Source organism: Chelonia mydas, chromosome 4 (genome assembly GCF_015237465.2).
Source record: "Chelonia mydas isolate rCheMyd1 chromosome 4, rCheMyd1.pri.v2, whole genome shotgun sequence".
NCBI lineage: Eukaryota > Metazoa > Chordata > Testudines > Cheloniidae > Chelonia > Chelonia mydas.
Window position 1 is genome coordinate 136080058 of NC_057852.1, and position 17991 is coordinate 136098048.

General features: G+C 48.0%; 1 long non-coding RNA gene across 1 annotated transcript; it reads left to right on the forward strand.

Annotated features, from left to right (window-relative positions):
* The first annotated feature begins 4218 nt into the window (after positions 1-4218).
* On the forward strand, positions 4219-13411 carry LOC122465674. Its single transcript, XR_006290670.1, has 3 exons — positions 4219-4291; positions 10750-10752; positions 13400-13411. It is a non-coding gene; the product is annotated as an uncharacterized LOC122465674 (long non-coding RNA).
* The last annotated feature ends 4580 nt before the right edge of the window (positions 13412-17991 follow it).

Consider the following 17991-nt stretch of genomic DNA (forward strand, 5'->3'; position numbering starts at 1 on the left):
AGACTCCCAGACCTCTTTCTTGGGTAGTAAAAGCTAATTTAGAACCCATCACTGTATATGTAGAGTTGGGATTATTTGTTCCAGTGCTCATTACTTTGCACTTAACTTGAATTTCATCCTCCATTCTGTTGTCCAGTCACCCAGTTTGTGAGATCCCTTTCAAACTCCTTGCAGTCACCTTTGGACTTACCTACCTTGAATAATTTTGTATCGTCTGCAAACTTTGTCACTTCATTCTTCACCCTCTTTTCCAAATCATTAATGACTATGTTGAACAGCACAGGTCCCAGCACAGATCCTTGGGGGACCCCACAGTTCTCTTCATTGTGAAAACTGACCATTTATTCCTACCCTTTGTTTTCTATCTTTCAACCAGTTACTGATCCATGAAAAAATTGTCCCTCTCATCCCATGGCTAGTTGGTTTCTGTAAGAGTCTTCATGAGGAAACTTGTCAAAGACTTTCTGAAAGTCCAGCTATGCTATATCAACTGGGTCAACCTTGTCCACATGCTTGCTGACCCCTCAAAGAATGGGTGAAGCACAATTTCCCCTTACAAAAGCTCTTCCCCAACACATGGTTTTTATCTAGGTGTCTGATAAGTCTGATATTTCTCTTCTTCACGATGGTTTCTACCACTTTGCCTGGTACAGAAGTTAGGCTTACCAGCCTGTAATTGCATTACCGTCCAGTTACCTGGTACAGAGGCTGATTTCAGTGCTGGGTTACATCCTACAGTTAAGTATCAGAGGGGTAGCCGTATTAGTCTATAAGATGCTACAGGACTCTTTGCCGCTTTTACAGACGAACAGACTGTTAGTCTATAAGGTGCCAAAGGACTCTTTGCCAATCCTACAGTTAGTAGTTCTGCAATTTCGTATTTGCGTTCCCACAAAACTCTTGGGTGAATAGCATCTGGTCCTAGTGACTTATTACTGTTTAATTTACCAATTTGTTCCAAAACCTCTTCTGTTCACATCAGTTTGGGACAGCACTTCAGATTTGTTGCCCAAAAAGAATAGCTCTGATGTGGGTCTCTCTCCCCCACCTCATTGCCCCCATCCTCTGCAGTGAAAACCAATGCAGAGAACTCAGTTAGCATCTCTGCAATGTCCTTGTCTTCCTTGAGTGCGCCTTTAATACCTTTGTCATCTAGTGGCCCTTCACCTGTTTGGCAAACTTCCTGCTTCTGATCTACTTTTTTTAAAAAACATATTGCTAGTTTTAGCATCTCTGGCAAGTTGCTTCCCAAATTCTCTCTCGGCCTTCTTATACTTTTATATTTCACTTGCTGGAGTTGGCGGTTTCCTATTTTCCTTAGTAGGATTTCACATCCAGAGTGTAAAGGATGCCTTTTTGCCTTTCACAGCCTCCATTACTCCATGCTGGCATGCTTTTGGTCCTCCTGCTGTCTTTTTTGATTTGGGGTATACTTTTAGTCTGAGCCTCTACGATGGTGTTATTATGTAGCCTCCATGCTGAGTGCAGCCATTTTACCCTTCTGACTGCTCTTCTTAATTTCCGGCTCATTGACTTCAGCGGAGCTAGCCCTGGGGTAAGGTTACTGTTCACGATGAGTCTGTGTATCAGATTACGGCCCATGGAAATTGGAGTCCTATGCATTCCACCCCGACCCTCCTCCAAGAACTGGATAGATAGATACGGAGATTGCATTTACATAAAACAGTCAGGTCAAGCATGTTAGTCAGAGCGTCTTAACCCTTGAATAGCTAAAGGAAGGGCATCGTGCAAGGCATTGGCCCCTTGTCAATGGGTGTAGTCTACAAATACATGGCCGACATCTTCTAACTTGCCACAGTGGCCAAGGAGGGAGTCACGAAGGCCCCACTTATAGTCCTTAGCTGCACATCAGGCCACTCCACACCTAAAGCGATGGAGATTGACCCAAAGATGGCCTGGAAGGTCAAAGCCAAGGGCTGGAGTGTTGGATCTGTCACAAGACAGGCATGAGCTGTTTGACGCTTGCTCCTGCCACCTCGTACACTAACTGGAGGGGATATCAAGGCTCCACAGGGGAATTGTCCAAACGGGGAGACCTGAGCTGAGATGGTAGCTGGGTAGATTAAACACATCGCTAAACAGGGGTAGGTGTGTATGCCTTGCACCTTAGGGAGCAAATTCTGCAGGATGCCATGTTGCCTAATGCCAGGCGGGGCGATGGTGGACAGGACTGGCAGCCAGGCCAGGTCAGTCCAGTCAGTGTCACAGTACCTGTTACCACACGCATGGTTTCATTCTGCAAAGTGTCTAGTAGTCCTGTGTGAGAAGAGCTGAGCTACCCCCCACAGCAATACTCTGCTACAGAAGGCAAGGCCAGAGTTTCGGGGTACGGCTACACTACGATAAGAAACCTGCTGTACTGAGGCTCACAGCCGCCCCGTCATGGGGTCTCAGCAGCCCAAACCCAAACATCTACACTGCAGTTTTATAGTCCTGCAGCCCAAGCCTCGCGAGGCCAAGTCAGCTGACCAGAGCCAACTGCAGCCATGCCACGGGTCTTTCCTTGCAGTGTAACGTACCCTTAGTTTCTGCACATTGGCCCCCTAGGTGGCACCAGCTGGTTTGCTAATCAGGTTCTTCTTGTCTTTAATTTCAGCAAGGTCTTGGTAAGGTGGTTCCTTAGTTATGACCCAGGGTAACACCCAGGAGAATGTTGAGCTATTTCTTGGCCTTTGTTTGGTATGGATGGGAGCAGCTGGAAACCATCTTTTTGGTACTAGGTTTAAGTCTCCATCTCTCACAACAGTGGGCCATTTCTCTGGACTTCTTCTAGGTGACTGAAATCCTGATCCTGTCATTTAGATCCTGGCTGGCATGGACTCCCAAGCGATCTCCTCCAAGGTTATTCCATGCAGCACATTTCCCAGAGGTTTTCCCAGTCTAGTGGCAGGCTTCAGTGACCATACAATGGTGTTTCCATGCCCTTTGGGAGACTAATCCACACCCCAAAACATTCCACCGCTAGCAAATGCATCCTCCTACTCAACCTGTATTTTCTATTTCTTGGTGTCAACCTGCTGCCCCTTGGGCCACCCTAAACCAGCCCTCTCCCTTTTATTGAGTCATACCTTTCAGACACTAGCAGGTGGTTAGTTACCTTACCCCTCTTTAACCCAACTCTGCAGCATCTACTCTGTTCATTTCTCCAGCCCCTTACTCAGAACCTCTGAAATTCCTCCCAATTTTGCCCTCCCATGAAGGGGTTAAAAAAAAAAAAGAACAACAAAACCACCCAAGCTACTCCTAAAAAGGGCTTCCACGCGGACCCGGCTGTTGTTGCCTGATCACATTTGCATCCCATTGTTCCTGTCCATGTGGCGGATGATTCTTTAGTCACAAAGCATTTACTTTCTCCGTTGGGACTGTCATCCAACGTTTACTCCGGTGCTGCAGGAAAAGAGGGTGCCAGCCAGACAGGTTAGCAAAGGTGGGCAAATGCAGAAACAACTCATTTCCTGCCTGGCATCGGGTGTCATACATTTATTAACACCCAGACAAGCCTGACACCTCAGTGACAGACTATAATTTCCTTAACCAAATGCCTTAACAGCCCTTGACACAAAAAATTAGGCTAAATTACCTTGTTTTAAAGGAGCAGATGGGGAATGCTAAACATTTACCCAGGGAAACAGGCCACTTATATTACCATGCTCCATTACGGCTGCTAGCCAACAGCGCTGGAGACCTAATGGCTTCCATTAGCAAGCCGAAGCCGCAGGTAAAGGACCATCCCTGGGTACTGTGCTTCACTAAAGAAACAAACATCTTCACCCCTCGGAAAACAGAGCAGAGGGGGGTCACGCGTTACAGCGAGGTGCTATTGATCGTTAATAAACCAGCTGCCTGACAAATGAGTGTTACAGATGCTATAGGCATATCAGTGTCAGAGATGGTCATAAGCAACCTATTGACCAGCTGGACTCTAACAATCCGTAACAACTGACTAGCCATTTGTTAAAACACCCGGTGAGCATCATTCTCCTTTTATAAACTATTTGTACATGGAATCTTAACCTAAAGCGTGAGTTACCTTCCACGCAGAGAATTAGGGCAGCGTCTACTGGCTCAGACTGGGGGACAGCTGCCAAAGAGGGAGAGAGGGTCAGCGTCCCCGCCTGAGGATAAGTGTGGTCCAGTAATAGGGCCCTGGACGAGCGCTCAGGAGCCCTGGGGTCTCATCTGTGCTCTGCTGGGTGAAAGTCACTTCACGGCTCTGTCACTCAGTTTCTCTGCCTGTAAAACAAGGATAATGATGCTTCCTTTGTAAAGCGTTTTGCAATGCCTAGGGGACAAATGCTATAGAGGAACTAGGTATTATTCGCAATCAGTTCGGCAGACTAGACATGGTGATTCGTGGGTTCTCTTCTGAAACTCGGTCCCCGATTTGCTGTGTGGACAAGTCACTCGACCTCCCCTGGAAAAGGAAGGCAATGATCTTTCTCTCGGATGGGTGTAGGGGGGTCTCATTAAGCTTTGTAAATGTAAGCAGGGTGGGAATGAGCTCTCCCCTGACATCTAGTGATTCACTGAGGGGGAAAGGCTTCGGGGCAGACCCTGTTTGCATAGACACGCCTATGCCGCCTAGGTGTGTAGCAGATACAGCTGCTTTGCCAAAACCCAAAACGATCCATTTTGGCTGGTTTGAGGTTGCAAATCACTCTGGTCTTCAAACACAGAGGTAATGCAATGTTGTTATCCTCACTGTACAAGTAAAGGGCAGCAGAACTGGTTTGACTGAGGAGTTCACCCTAAATGGACCCTTACTTGCTAAGCAGGGTGTAGGGGTGCCAAATCCCTGTGAAGAGAAGAGTTGGGGTGAGGGGATGGGTGTTCCTATGTAGTGATGTGAAGTCTGCCTAAAGAGTCCTGGACATCATTTGATCGGCCCCTTTCCAGCGTTTAATAACAGAGCGGATTAGCCTCCATTGAGAGTTCTTGTTTCTGGTTGGTGAGTCCTAGAGCTGATATCACTGCTGAGCAGTCTAGGGGCTAAGGCTTAGTCCTTGTGTGGGCGCAGAGAACTCAGAGACTGCACTGGCTGTGAGGTTCCCCACTACTGGCTGAAATCACTAAGAGCCGGGTTAAGCGGTGGGACCTCAGAATGTGACACCGTGGGAGCAGCAAGAGGTGGCTAGCAGTGGCAGAAAGACAGCAGCCAGGGGTGGCCAGCCATGGCAGAGAAGCAGCAACAGCTGTGAGCCAGCTGCAGAGGCAGGGGTCGGAGGTGGGTCCCATATACAGCCCTCTGAACTCTGGGTCTTCGCTAACCAAGAACAGCCAACTGAGAGTGGGTACAGCAGAGGAAAAGGGGAGTGATGTGTCACGGGGATATTTGTTCATCAGACTTTCCCACGGCAAGGCAAAGGACACTGCCCAGGGCACTGTGGGGTCAGGTTTGCTTGTGATCACATGCTTGTGAACGTGGTGGTGGTATTTTCCAAAATTAATGCTGAATTCCCTTTCCCTTCCAATGAAAGTTCTCTTTTGCTATACCCAGATTCAGTGCTTGTGAGAGGGGAACTATTGCTTCTTAGAGGTGCTCGGGGTGGTGTTAAATTTTCCCAGATTACTGGGTAGGGGCTCAAGCCAATTCTGTGTTGTACTATTAAGAGGAACCCCTAGATATTGAACCCGGCTGACTACACCTGGCAGAAGGGTGACCTAAAGCGCGTTGAGGTCTTCAGTTGAAAGGTGTTAAAGAAATGCCAAAAATGCCCGAGTGCTGCAAGGTCCACTCCTTGTGGGATGTGCTGCTCTAACTCCAGTCTAACTTTTCGGAGCAATTGAAACAACTGAGAGGACGGCACTGCATTCCCTCGACCCAAAAGTGAGCTCATTGCATATTAAGAGCTTCGTTTTGAAACAAGGCCTCCGCTTTCGCACAGGCAACTATCACAGATAACATTTATACATCTAAGTCACGGGTTTGCAGGCAATTAGATGTGCATTGTGGGCAAAAATATCGTGGGTGGAGGTATGTGTGAATATAAAATCGGGAATGTGTTTCAGTGGGAAATGCAGTGGGGTGGGAGCCAGAAGCTATTCCTGGCTCAGCCAGTTCCTCCCCATCCTTGGGCAAATCGCTTCACTTCTCCATAGCTCAGTTTCCAAAACTGTAAAACAGGGGATGATGATACTTACCTTACCCATAGGTGCCAAATCCATGGGTGTTCCGGGGCTGGAAAAAAACGGGTGCTGAGCACCCACCAGCAGCCCTCCTTCCTCCTCCTCCTGCCCCCAGTGCCTCCCTTCCACCGGCAGCCCTGCCAATCAGCGCCTCCCACTCCCTCCCAGCACTTCCCACCTGCTGGATTAGATGGACCGTTGGTCTGACCCAGTACGGCCACAGACTCACCCCAAGGGTCGTGATGTTGCTCCTCCTTCCCCTGGAGACCTCCCTCACAAAACTCCCCTCTTTGCTGCTCCTGCTTACTAACTCCTCTGGTTGCTTAGGAGCTGGCTTTTCAAACCTCTCTTCTCCCTGAGTAGTCCCTCCCCCTGGTTAATGGCTCCTAAAGGGATTAGGGATCAAAGCCTTGTTAAGAAGCTTTCACCCTTGCCTAGCAGGCCTCTAGGCTCAGCACATAGTCCCCCAAACCAACTACACTATACGCTACAGTCATACTATAAGGAGGGCTTTGGGAGGTTCGACCACTGGGAAGCATTAACAGGCAGAGAACTGTTCTCATGGGATCAACTCCACCTGAGTAGGGAGGGATACAGTCTTCTGGGGTGGAGGTTGGCTCAACTGGTTAAAAGAGCTTTCAACTAGGAATTCACAGGAGACGGTTGGGAGATGCTCAGATAATCTCCACCCCTGATTCTAATATTGAGCAGGAATCAACTCACGTTAGAGAGGACACTGCAATGGAGAAAGGAACGACAATGGGTAGGAAAATGGACACCAAGAGGAAAGATAGTGTCAGGTATTGGCACTGAGTCAGGTAGACAATAATGGCAGTAGAATGACTGTCCCTAATCGGGCAAGGAATCTGGGCAAAGCCAAGCAGAAACAACTAAGTTGTTTGTACACCAATGCAAGGAGCCCAGGTAACAAAATAGAAGAACTAGAACTACTGATGCAGGAAGTGAAACCAGATATTATGGGGATAACAGAAACAGAGTGGAATACTAGTCATGACTGGAATACGGGTATTGAAGAGTAGGTGCTGTTCAGGAAAGTCAGAAATAAAGGTAAAGGTGGTGGAGTAGCATTGAATATTAATGAGAAGATAGGTTGTAAAGAAATTATAGGTGATGGAAGGGATAAAATGGAACCTGTCTGGGTCAAAATCACTTTGGGGAAGAAACCTAACAGTGGCTCCACTGGGTTAGTGCTTGGGATATGCTACAGACCCCCAGGATCTGATCTGATATGGATAGAGACCTCTAATATTTTAATGGAATAAATACTACTTGGAATTGTGTGAGTATGGGATTATCTAATTTCCCAGATATAGATTGAATGACAAGTGCTACAAGTAATGGTAGGACTCAGATATTCCTGGATGTGATAGCTGACAGATTTCTTCACCAAACAATTGCTGAACCAACCAGAGGTGAGGCCATTTTAGACTGAGTATTGGTAAGCAGCAAGGTCTTCAGAGAAGAACTGGCTGTAGAGGCCAACCTTGGTTTGAGTGATCATGAGCTAATTCAGTTTAAACTCAACGGAAGGATCAACAAAAAATAGCATCCTTGATTTCCAAAGGGCAAACTTTAAAAATTAAGAGAAGTGATTAGAGAGTTGGACTGAACTGAGGAACTCAAAGATCTGAATGTGGAGGAGGCTTGGAATTACTTTAAATTAAAGTTGCAAAAACTATCTGAAGCCTGAATCCTAAGCAAGGGGAAAACATTCATAGGGAAGGGTTGCAGACCAAACGGGATGAACAAGCATCTCAAACAGGTGATTAAGAGAAAGCAGAAAGCCTGCAAGGAATGGAAGATGGGAGAGATCAGCAAGGAAAGCTATCTCTGGGAGGTCAGAAAGTGCAGGGATAAAATGAGAACTGCCAAAAGCCAAGCCCAGCTGGACCTTGCACAGGAAATTAAAACCAATAGTAAAAGGTTCTTTAGCCATATAAATAAAAAGAAAACAAGGAAAGAAGTGGGACCTCTAAGCACTGAGGATGGGATGAAGATTAAAGACAACCTAGGCCTGGCCCAGCACCTAAACAAAAACTTTGCCTCCGTTTTTAATAAGGGTACTGGGGAGCTTAGGAGTAGTGCCAGGGTGGCTAATGGAAATGAAGATGTGGAAGTAGAAATTACCACATCCGAAGTGGAAATCAAACTAGAACTAACCAAAAGAAATACATCAGAGGGATAAACGCCAGGGTGGGAGAGGAGTTATTTAAGTTAAGAGCCAATGGTGGTACAAGAACAAATGGCTATAAACTGGCCATTAACAAGTTTAGGCTTGAATTTAAACAAAAGTTTCTAACCATCAGAGGAGTGACGTTCTGGAACAGCCTCCCAAGGGGAGCAGTGGGCGCAAAATACTAATTGGTTTCAAGACTGAGTTTGATAAGTGAATGGAGGGGATGGTATGATGAGACTGCCTACAATGGCACATGACCCATCTACAACTGCTAGTAGCAAATATCTCCAATGGTCAGAGATGGGGAGGGCTCTGAGTTACTACAGAGAATTTTTTCCCAGATGTCTGGCTGATGGGTCTTACCGATATGCTCAGGGTCTAATTTATCACCATATATATGAAGTCAAGAAGGAACTTCCCCGCCAAGGTCAGATTGGCAGAGACCCTGGGGATTTTTCACCTTCCTCTGCAGCATGGGGCACATGCCACTTGCTGGTTTGAACTAGATGAAAAGGAGGATTCTCTGTAACTTGAAGTCTTTAAATCATGATTTGAGGACTTCAATAACTCAGTCAGAGGTTAGGGGTCTATTACGGGAGTGGATGGGCGAGGTTCTGTGGCCTGTGGTGTGCAGGAGGTCAGACTAGATGATCATGATGGTCCCTTCTGGCCTTAAAGTCTATGAGTCTATGACCGGTCAGTCTAGTATCTGGCCTGGAAGGCCCTGGACAGCTGGCGATTGTAAGAAGGGAATTAACACAGAAAGCAGAGCCTGAATTGCAGAAATGTGAAACTGAGTTCAAATTGGATGTGATTCAAGCATTTCTGGGCAATGAAAGTGTGGAAACGGAGGAAGCTTTTAAGGAACAGTTGGGTAGAATGCAATCAAGAGACCAACAAACAAAAGAAAAAACTCAGTGTGACAGAATCCAGGGCAGTTAAGTGGGAAAGTAAAGAACTGCTGAAGAGACCAAGCGGACGGCATTTTAAAAAAAGAAACATGACAAAGAAACAGCGATGGGGAAAGATTGCAAGAGCTGCAAAAGCAAGCAGGGAAAAGTCAAAGGGAATCATTAATTAGAGAGACCAAAAGGAATAATGAGCAGCAAATTGCAGGAAACATTGGCAATTAGCAGCCAGGATTCTGTTCCGATATGTACACAAAGGAGAAGAGCAGCCTCTTAAAAACACCAGTGAGGGGTGGTCTCCATCCGGGGTGGCAAACGAACAGAGCAGGTGTTGTTCTTGGCATCCATCCTCCCAAAGGGAGGGAGGTCAGAAAGCCAACCAACAGGGGGATCCGTTTTCCAGGGGTATCGCAAAAGGATTTGGATAACATGCATGTGAATGGTTTAAGGGAAGCACTTCTATTCAGGAAAGCACTTGTTAATTTGAAGCACGTGCCATTGAAGTTAGTGAGATTTAATCATATGCTTAAAGTTAGGTCTCTGCTTACGTATTTTCCTGAGTCAGGCCGTAAGTGAGGTTGGAGGCAAAACACCCATTGACCTCCCTGGTGCAGGGTCAGGTGTTTAGATCGCAAATGCTGCTTGCAGCGTAATGCATGCTGGGAAGTGCTTCAGAGTCTGAGTGGAACAGTTCCTTCTTCCCAGGCCTTGGTGTAGCGCTAATACTGTTCCGTTCTTTAGCTAACCCAGGGTGCTTTTCATAATTGTAGGGATGGTATTTGCAAAATCCCAACTCAATTAAACACATCCAGCCTGTTCTTTCAACTGCAAACTGCATTTTTTCTTCACTTCCTGCCTTAAACTCTTGCACGGTGTTGCTATGCGCTGTGAAACAGCTTCTGTGCTGCACCCCAGAGGTGGCTGCATTTTCAGTAGTGGGTGTAGCGGTTCCTCTATGTACATCTTTTGCCCACCTCACATGGGCATGGCCAAGCTTGAATTAGTTCACGTCTGTAAAGCATGTTCAATCAATTTAATGATGGCCGGGTAGAAAGTCCTAAGAAACCATTTTTGGAATGTGGTGGGTGCCTACCTTGAAAAGCCTAGTCTGACTAAAGACACCAGACCAGAATAGTAGCAATTTACACTGGTGTAAATGGCTGCACAAGATGCCGAGCAAGGGAGAATCTGGCCCAAGGTATCCCGCTCCGGGGCCAATACTCCACCTGAGGTCTCAGCACTACCCTTCTTCTCCAAGCAAGCTCCCCACAGACCAGGGCACACCGACTCAAAGCAGCAACAGGCCCTGCCAGAACAACGCATGCAAACCCTGCAGCCATGTCTCCACTTCTACAATGATCACCAGCCCCCACAAAGCACCTTTCAGAACCCATGGGTCCTACACAGACCTGTCACTACATGAACTGTACCTCAATGTCTAAACAGCAAAGAAAAACCCGTGGCTGACCCAGCTGACTCGGGCGTCGCAGGGCTCAGACTGTGGGGCTGTTTCATTGCCATGTAGACTTCCAGGCTCAAGCTGGAGCCCAGGCTCTAGGACCCTGCAAGGTGGGAGGGTCCCAGAAGTAAAGACACTCCTACACCGACAGGAGAGCTTTTCCCATCAGCATAGGTCATCCACCTCCCCGAGGAGATGGGAGAAGCGCTGTCCACCCCGGGGGTAGGTCAATATAACTATGTCACTCAGGGACGTGGATTTTTCACACCCCTGGGCAACGCAGTTTTACCAAGATCAGTCTGTAGTGGCCCACGTTACTTTCCCAGATGGAAGAAGAGCTCTGTGTAAGTTAGAAAGCTTGTCTCGCTCACCAGCAGGAAAGATATTACTTCCCTCACCCGGTCTCTGGGGGGAAAATGAACATTTTCAAATTAAAAGTTTTTGTTCAAAACGTTTGCAGGGAATAAAGCAGCCATTTTTTTTCAACCAGCTGCACTGTTAGGAAATTGTCCCTTAAGTACATTTGGCATGGCTGTGTGGCTCCTTAGAAATCCTTACGGTAGTATAGATAGATCGATCAGACAGACAAAGTCGCCCCATGCAGGTAGACCTATGATCTAGTTAACCCTAATAATTGTACCTCTCTTTGCGTTTCCCAGTTTCTCCATCAGGGATGGACTCCACTTCTTGACTTAATGTTTCATTCATGGACTCTGGCTTCGTTTTGGCTACATCCCACTGCTGCAGCTGATCAGCAGTAATTAAAGACATCTGACACACCCCTCAGCACCATGCTGACAAATGGTTCGTGTCCGTTACCAACTTGTAACAAATTTATTTTGGAGGGGAAAACTTGACAGTACCTGTTCTGACACCAGACTAGCAGTTACCCCAGCTCTCCCGGAGCAGAAAGGCCCGATGGGGCCAGTCAGTGATCTCACATAGGCACCCCGAGTCTGAACCAGAGAGGGGCTGAGTACCTGGGTCAGGCCGCCCAGACATGGTCTTCCCTGTAGTCCCGGTTTGAAATGACTGTTTACCTTGCTCAGTGCACACAGCGCTGGTGAAAGGTGCCAGATTGAGTACCCCACAGACTGAGCAGTTTTCAGCCACATGTTCCCCCAGACCACTGGTCCCCGAACTGTGGGACACACCCCCAGCCCAGCTCCGGTCCCAGCCACGGCTCCGCCCCGCCCCCAGCCCGGCTCTGCCCTCATTCCCTCTCCACCCCCAGGCCAGCTCCGGCTCCGCCCCCATCCCCAGTTCCGCCCCCCGCTCCTCCTTCAGCCCAAGCTCCTCTGCTGAGGAAGCCTTGCTGGTCGAGAGGGGGTGTGAACGGATTCCGTCACCGGGAATGGGGGGGGGGTGGGGGGCGTGACAAGAAAAGTTTTGGCACCACTGCCCTACACGAAGTGACTCAGCCTGGCGTCAGCGACCAGCTCCAAAGCTCAGAGAAGACAGCGCATCCCCACGATCATTCAGTTCTCGTCTTCTCAGATGAAACTGCCGGCTGCGTAGGGCTCATTGGGATGAGGACTTTTATCGTGTGGTGTCTGCCCTTCACGGGCTGGGCAGAAACCGTCCCGGGCTGCCCCCCAAGCAGCCATCAGATGGTGATGGTGTTTGGTCACTACCAAGCTGGGCCAGATTAGGACACTTGGCTAGGAGTGAAGGTCTCCAGCTCCCCTTGTTCTCTGTTTGCATTACAACAGAACCTTGAGGCCCCAGCCAAGGTCAAGGCCCCATTGTGCTAGGCGCTGCACAAACACACAAGATGAGATCGTCCCTTCCTCAGTAGACAAGACAGACAGGGTGTGCAGAGCGGAAGTGCTGTTGTGCTGATTGTACAGATGGAGAACTGCGGTGCAGACAGATAAAGTGACTGGCCCAAGCTCCCTCAGGGAGCATGTGGGGAATTCACTCACACCTCCCCTACCCATTGCCTTATCCACCAGACCAGCTTCTCTCAAGGACAATCCTCAGGTTAATCACATTTGGGCTCTAAAAACTGGATGGTGGCCCTCAGTTATTTGTGTGAGGGGGAATGTGAACTTATTAACACAAAGAATTATGTCATATTAATTATGATCTATACAGCATCATGGGTGAACATGCTGAGATCTGGGACAGCCCTCACTAAAAACGCCAAGGTCAGGGCAGGCTGAAAAAGGGGGTGCAGATACTCCCAAAACTGGTTGTTCACAGTGAAATTAAACTCACCAACCAGTCACAGACTGTGCTTCTGATCCCTCACACTGGTTATCAAGAAATTTAAAAAAAAAAAAAAAGTCACACAGCCCCCTTTATTGCATTCCAGTTCTCTGGCTCCCAGTCAGCACCTGGGTCCAGTACAGTGAGAAGTTATTTAAAAACTCTGCTCACTTATACAAAATGTTCTTCTGACCCCAAAGGGTCAGCCACGTTACCAGGTCAATATTAGTTTGGATTTTACCCAAAATATCGCACTGCCAGCCAACCCTTTAGTGTCTAAAACTAAAGTTTATAATAAAGAAAAAAGAAAGACCAAGAAGAGCGATGTTAAATGATAAAGCACTCAGATACATACCGAGACTTCAAAGTCCACATACCAGGTTCTTAGCAGTATTGGTGAGTTTGCTGGCTGGAAAGTCCCTCTGGAACACAGCCACAGCTTGGACGGATCATTCAGTCCTTTGTTCAGAGTTTCAGTTTGTAGAAAAGTTACTCCAGAGGTAAGAAGCAGGAATGAAGACAAAATGGAGATGATTAAGCTGCCTTTTGCCATGTGACTTGTACTTGTATTTGACCCAAACACAAACTTCACAATAAATGGGGTGGAAAAGCCTTAGAGTTGTCTGTCCACGGGCATGCCCCTACATGTCTTGCTGACTCAGAAGGTATATCCCCCAGGTGTATCCCCCAGGCTCCTTTCAATGGGTTCATTGTACTGCTGATGACCCTTGATGGGTTAGGCCATGCTATCTGCCTGGGGGTGTCACCCAGAAACACAGCACAAGTTTAGATATACAGATATACCCTACTTATCTATAACTCACAATACAAAGGTATACAACACAATACAAACATATAAACAAGATGATCATACTTGGCAAGTCACACCCTTTTCACAGATACCTTACATGGCATATCTGGTAAGATTCAGTGCAATTTTATAACATTGGTATTAATAATATCATAAATGGTCACCCATATTCCACACAGCATCACACATGCCATTTCACAGACACACTGCATAGATAAGTGGCCAGAGCCTCAGCCGGTGTCAAGCGCTGATCTGGCCCAAGTTTTCCTCCCCTGAGGAGCTTAAAACCTGCAAAACCATATGCAATCAGCTGTGCATTACTAGCCAATCGGTCCCTCTTTCCAGCATCTCTGGGTGGCAGCAGCTAGTGGGAGCATTTCAGTGACTTTCTGACATCCCATTGAAATCCCATTGGAACCTCATGACAGACAGGAACCAATTCAGGGAAATTCTCTGGCCTTTGCTGGGCAGGAGGTCAGACTAGATGATCACAGTGGTGCCTTCTGGCCTTATAACCTATGAATCTACGGTACATGGAGTTGCACTGGGGGCAGCCCCATCGAGAGAAATATGGATCCCCTGTACATCATGTTCACTGAGGCCCCAGGCCTCCCATTTCACCCCAGTTACAGATATTTGGGGAGGCCCCTAAACACGGGGCCCTGGTACAATTGTCCCTCTTTTCCTTCCCCGACCGGATCTCATCAGTGCAGACTGGAGGTACATTTGCCTGGCATGTTAACCAGCAGCTAAGGAGTTACAGTATGTCTCTACATTTACACATCGTTTAGAGCTCAGAGATTCACAGATTTGAAACCCATTGTGGCCATCTCATCTGACCTCTTGCCTAACACGTGGTTCTTGCATCCAGCGGGGTTTAATCCCATAGAAAGCTGGGTCAGTCTTTTTCGTTTGTTAAGCTTGTGACCTCATCTTACATCTTCACGAATCCCTAGAGAGCCAGCGGCATCACACAGGCCAGATTAGTGCCGAAAAAAACTAAACCCAGGGGATATGCTCCTTCCGCCAAAAGAAAAACTGAATCCAATTTTAAAACTTTGGCAGGTTGCTGTCGCAGTGCAGTAGAACCTCAAGATGTGAACATCAGAGTTACGGACTCACCGGTCAACCAGACACCCTGGGAAACCAGAAGTAACCAGTCAGGAAGCTGGGGCTGCCAGCCCAAGGCAGTAGGGTGACCAGATGTCCTGATTTTATAGGAACAGTCCCGATATTTGGGGCTTTTTCTTATATAGGTGTAACCCTTCTGCCCGTCAGAGTTGGCAGCAACAAGGGCCGGGTTCAGTATCTAGGGGTTCTGTTCCAATAACACAATGCAAAACTGGCTCGAGCCCCCACCCAGTGACCCGTGACAAATATATACCACCCCCGCTGGGCGCTTCTAAGAGGCAAAAACAGTTCAGTTTTGTAGTGCAGACAGAACCTTTGGCTGTGTCCTCAAATCATAGTAAGGCCTTGGACAGGCCCCGTCTCCACCAGCACCCACGGCACAGTTGTATGAGACATGTAGGCAGGGTGTAAAAGTTCACAGCAACAATCATACCCAGCTCTTATCCAGTAGATCAGCGAGCACTGTACAAAGGAGATCAGCATCAGTATCCGCATTTTACCGGTTGGGAAACCAAGGCACAGGGAGGGGAAGTGACTTCACCCAGCAGGCCAATGGCAGAGCCGGAAACAGACCCCAGGTTTCCTGACTCTCCATCCAACAACGCTTTAGGACAGGAAGTTGAAAGTAGCAATTGTTAATTAGATGTATTTCTTGCCCACATGCATGCCCACGCCACTACTAACCCTGTTTATATGCAGACACGTGCCACACACAGGCACACAACAGCCAGGTGAGACACAAATCACCCACATCAGCCTCAGAAATGCACACGCAACAGCCTCCTGCTTGCACAACCCCTCAGAAACACACACACACACACACACTATACACAACGCACACACACTCTTTGAGAACTTGCCCTTCAAATGCAGATAATAGGTAAGTTAGAGAGTGAAGGCAAACGGCCGAGACGATGCCTGTGATTTTCATTCCAATTGAGCTCAACACCCTTGAGAAGCAGAGCCGGGCAAGCAGGTTGATAGCGGATTTCATACAAAGTAATCAAAATGCAATAATATTCTCCCTGGTAACCGCCCCGACAAAGTCTGGGAGATGTTGCCGTTATTTGCATCTTTATTGTTCCTGAGCAGTAGAGCGATGATGCTGTGGTGTTTGACTAAATAGACCAAGAGAGATGCTTTGTTGCTTCCTTGAGTATGGACAGATTATGCCCAATTACATGTTCGGCGCTTCTTCCCCATTTATGCAGACAGATGCCGCCTTCGTCAAAATGACAGAGCTGCCCTACGAGTTATTTAAGAGAGACGCTAAACGCAAATGAATACAATTCACATGAAATGGAGACGGATGCTACAAGTCAGGTTGGATGATTATTATTTTGTCTAGACAGATTGAGAGCAGAGCTTTATGGGAATTCAAACCTTCATAAGAGGCAGCAAGCCCAGCCTGGGAGCTGTGCTCATTCAGTGCTTTGGCCTCCAGAACATTGCCCAACCCATTGCATTTGGGAGAACTAGGTCCTGGGGCAGGTTCTCTGCCATGCTCCTTGTCTTTTGCATTGCTCTGGTGGTGCAAAGGAGCTGGAATTGGCCTAATGTTCTCTGCATTGCTGTGGGCTGGGAGAAGGTGTAGCAGGGTCTGGGTGTGGAACCCACTCACTGTGAAGCTCTGTCCCCATCTAGTGGTGACCGGGTCTCTTACACAGGTTGACAAGCCTGCTACTGCCATTGCTAACAAAGCAGGGATATTCCAGATCAAGAAGTAGAAGGTCATGTGTTAGGATTCAGATATCCCAGATTCAATCTCATTTGCTGATGATGCATGGCAGCCATCTGCAGCTACTAAAATGGCCCCTTGTGGGCTCTGGCCTGCTGGTTCAGGTTAGAGCAGCCCCTAGGCTGCTCTGAGTTGCACTGGCAACAGGAAGAACAGGAACATTCATGGCTCCCCCTCCGTGCCCAGCAGAAAATCTGTCTGGTTAAATCTCTATGGTCTCTACTGACCAAAGAGGAAGCGCCATATAAAAAAGGAGAGGAAACAGGAAGCTGGATTTAGATGGTAGGAAGCAGTTCTCCCCTCACTTGCACACACAGAACTCATCATATTCCATAGCACTGGGCCCTTGCCCCCCCCCTCAAGGCTATTGAGGAGGGGCACACACACACGCATGCGTCTCCCCCCACCAGTGGAATTGCACTGACTTCCTGTGAAAGAAGAATCAGGGCACACAGGGTTAAGGCCAGAGGCTGGACTCTAAGGGGCTGTTTGGATGTAGAAATAACGGGTCATTAGAACCTGTCAGTATCTGCTGCATATTGAAGCGTGACCAGATTTCTGGATCTTGAACCTTCCCGGTTCTCCATATTAGAATTACAGCCAGAGAGAAGGACAAGGGTTTGAATTCAGATCCTGATCCCCATGTTCCCAAAGTTCAGGAGAGTTTGGATCCGGGGCCTTGGTTCAGCCCATTACAGTGATCACAGAGGAGCCTGTGTCCAGACTTTCCCAAAGACGGGGTGAGGGGTCCATTGGGTTCAAGAATATCCGATTAAAATGGGACGTTCCAGTGCCTTAACTAGCCTGGTGTACGCTGTGTATCCACCCATTTATTGTCTCCACATTTTCCCATCGACATCTGCTCCCCAGCCTGAAATCCCAGGGGCTGTACACTTCTTTTGTCTCATGAGAGAGCTGCAGCAATCAGAGGACTCCTCACTAGCTGGAGGAGGAAAGCAGGTCTGTTATAAACCAATGCTATTTGCTTTCCAAAGGGGACCATTTGCACCTTCCCCCCCTTCCCCACCCCCATCAAACTCCCCCTCGGCTAGGCTCAGCTGCCAACCAATCCATCATTGCTGCTGGATCTCCGGTGATTGAGATGTATTCACCCCCTACCTGACTCATCCATAAGGCGAAGATTTGGTCACGAATATTTTTAATAAGAGTCAGGGACAGGGCATGGGCAACAACAAAAAATTCAAGGAAGCCCATGACCGGCCCATGACTTTTATTAAAAATATCTGTGACAAAATGGCGATCTGCGGGTCCCCAGACCGCCTGCATTGGGGCAGCTGTGCATTGGTTAGGAGCTCCTGGGGCCCCCACTGTGGGTTGGGTGTTGGAGCTCCTGGGTCCCCGACAGCCCACAGCTGGGAGCTGCGGGGC